Source organism: Musca domestica, unplaced genomic scaffold, assembly GCF_030504385.1.
Source record: "Musca domestica strain aabys unplaced genomic scaffold, Musca_domestica.polishedcontigs.V.1.1 28, whole genome shotgun sequence".
NCBI classification, from domain to species: domain Eukaryota; kingdom Metazoa; phylum Arthropoda; class Insecta; order Diptera; family Muscidae; genus Musca; species Musca domestica.
Window position 1 is genome coordinate 2,124,263 of NW_026712293.1, and position 3,684 is coordinate 2,127,946.

Here is a 3,684-nt window from a genome sequence, read left to right on the forward strand (position 1 = left end):
TAGAGTGAAACAGGGAGTTCCCCAATGTGGGGTGATAGCTCCGGAACTGTTTAACCTCTACCTTTCCGGAATTCCTCGCCTCCAGACGACATTGAGATCGCAACGTATGCGGATGATTGTACGATCATGACGTCGGGCCTATTTGCCGATGACATATGCGAAAGGCTGAACCTCTATCTCACGGAACTTGCCGCATACTTCCACGCGAGGAATATGAAAATATCCGCCACGAAATCATCGGCCACATTCTATACCACATTGTCTGCGGAGATGAGAACTCAGCTGAATGTTCAGGTCGAGGGGAATCTAATACCGACCACGAACTACCCCAAGATTCTTGGGGTCACGTTCGACAGCAGGTTCAAGTCGTCCGCGCAAGCCACTGCGACAAAATGAAAAGTAGGAACAAGGTCCTCAAGGCGCTAGCCGGCAGTACTTGGGGTGCGGACAAAGAAACCTTGATGACCTCTTATACAGCGATAGGTCGATCTGTGGTCAGCTATGTGTCTCCAGTGTGGTCTGCGAACACTAGTGCTACGCAGTGGAAGCATATCCAGACATGCCAGAACGCTGCCTTGAGAACTGCGACAGGGTGCCTTCTCATGACACCAGTGGACCATCTACATGAGGAGGCGAAAGTCCTTCCCTTACATCAGCATAATCATATGCTTTCGTTGCAGTACCTGCTTTGGAGTTACCGTGAGAGTCATTCCAACCATAATGTGGTGGATAAATCTCCCCCACCCAGTCGTGTCAGGAAGGACATACATGATCTAGAGAGGGAGGTCCAGCGCTACAAGAGAGAACCTCTAGATCAAGAAGCCTATCAGGAAGGTCTGAGTGGCATTCATACCGATGCAGTCGCGGATGCTATTAGCAATTATAAAGTGAATGCCGTCCTCGCAGTTCACCCCCCATCCATTGCAGCTGAAGAACGTCAGCTGCCTAGACAAACCAGGGTAGTTTTGGCGCAGGATGATGTAGTCGTCTCAATTCGTATTGGGCACGAATTGATGAAGATGTGCGTGACGCCTGCACGGCGTGCGATACAGGCCCGCATAATACGCTACACCTCTTTAATTTCACAGCCAAATCTACCCAAATCACTCCATCTATGGCTACAGCCTATTAAAATTGCCGAATTTCTAAAGGTTTAGAAATAAACAACACTGACATAGAAAGAGCAATAAAAATAACCAGAAAGTACAAAATTATTATTGAATTTATAACTCTCGCCAAGAAAAGAGAAATAATAAGTAAAGTCTAGAATCACAGAGTGGAGATTGAACAGTCAGATGGGTCGAAAGCTTTGCTATATGTGAATGATGAACTCACACCACACAACAAACGTCTTCTTTGGTGGACAACAACAAAAGGGTAAAGAAAGCGGATGGAAGTTCATATGGGTGAAAAGCGGAAATATATATGCCGAAGAAATGAAAACTCTCGCTTTGTAATTATAAATAACACGTCAGATTTGGAAATTATAACATCAACAAACTTAGCTCAATCACAAATATAAACATTTTTTCTTTTTTATCGTCTAAATATTGAATCACGAGTGAAAGATAGTGACTTAAAAAAAGAGCATTACAATAACTGTTAAAAACAAACTTTTTCTAACGGCATCTAGTTACGAAACGAAATAATAAATAAATTCCTTTAATAAATAAATTCCTAATAATTTAATACAAAAATAAAAACATTAATAAACATTTTGTAAAGACATTAATAAAATCTTTTGTGAAATTGTAACGAATTTATATCAAACGGCTCTAATTAAATAGCAAACAGCTTTGATGGTATTGCTGTTTATATTAGAAAGAATTTACTATATAACCAAATACAAATTGAATTAAAATCGGCTGAAATTACCAAATTGGAAATTAAAATACCTGATACTACGAATGTCGTTCTTATATCAATATACCGCTCAAGTTCGAAAAATTAAGGATAATCTATACAAAAAATGGGTACAAGGTAAGAACAACATAATTAATGAGAGATTATACAAAAACGTCAAAACTAAATTGAATAAAACTATAATTAAAGTGAAAAATGAACATCTTCATCGTAAATTCATCGAAAATCGAAACTACATTAGAGGAACATGGCAGATCATAAATAAAATCACTGGAAAAGAAACTGAAAATATCGATGACAATATAAAGAGACATTTCAAATGCGATACACTGAAAAAAATCAGTGAAAACTTTAACATAATATAATAAAAATAAAATTCAATGTATATGGAATAAGCTACTGAGCAAGAAATTTATAACATTCTCTTAACAATTAATACGAAAAAAAGTGCCGGAAAAGATAAAATACGAGCAATAGACTTAAAAAATAATGCCAATACTCTCACTCCGATCATTACCGCACCGTAGCATTAGTTCCAGATATAATTAAACAGTCAGTTATAAGACCCATATATAAAAGTGGATGCAAAACTGACTACAATAACTATAGGCCCACATCGATTCTTTCAGTTATGGAAAAAGTCCTGGAAGAAATTGTGGCAAGAAGATTAAATGGATTTCTTGCACAATTCAAAATTATATCAAAACATCATTGCCTTGTTCATTGACTTTAGTAAACCCTTCGATACTTTACCACACAAAAATCTCATAGAAGTACTGGCAAAAAATGGCATACGAGGACATATATTAAAATGGTTCACAGATTATCTGGAGTGTAGATCTTTCAGTGTACGATTAGGCACAGCAAACAGTAGCAACATAAATGTACGGTGTACCACAGGGATCAAAACTATGACCGATCTTGTACATCATCTATTCGAATGAAATGGTAAAACAGTTCAGAAACAGCAAAGTTTTTGCATACGCAGATGGCACTGCCGTGATTGTCTGTAATAAATCCTTGCCCGCTGCTGTAAATACAATGCAAAACGAACTAAACGTTATAGGAAAATGTTGTCATGACAATGGATTAATCATTAACTCAAAAAAAAAAAAAAGAGTTAATGCATTTTAGAACTAGAAATTTACCAAAAAACCAATATAGACATCAGGTTCGATGACAACGAATGTGTACACAACTCCAAAATACGACAACACATCCAACCAATGAACGACAAATGTTTAACACAACTTGATGCTGTCGAAACTTGCAAATATCTAGACTCACACTTTAAATGGAAAACACATATTCAAAATTTGCAGAAAAAGATACGAAAATCGGTATATGCGCTTTACCATCTAGGTAATTGTGCCCCTTCCTACGTAATTAAAAAAGCCTATTTTTCATTGGTGGAGCCCCATCTTCGACATGGAATTACGGCATGGGAAAATACTGCAGACATCTACAAGCTATGCAGAATTGTTAAATCACTTAGCAAGAAGCCGCATTTTAGCACATGTCAAACTATTCAAAATGCAAGTCGAATAAAACATGTGCACATAAATCAACAAATCCTTAACATAAAGGAACTTTATTCAAAAACAATTATAGAAGAATTCGCTATGAACCCTCTGGAACACCGGTCTAAATGTACTAAACTATCGCTTAGCTCTTTGGTCCAGTAGGATGGTCAGGAGCTGTAATTGTTGTCGCAAAAATCATCATGCCGCGTATTGGACTAGACAACATGGGTTGGGACTATTCGCTTCCGTCTTCGACTGAATGCGAATGGGAAAAATTTCAGATTTCCTATCAGGGTGT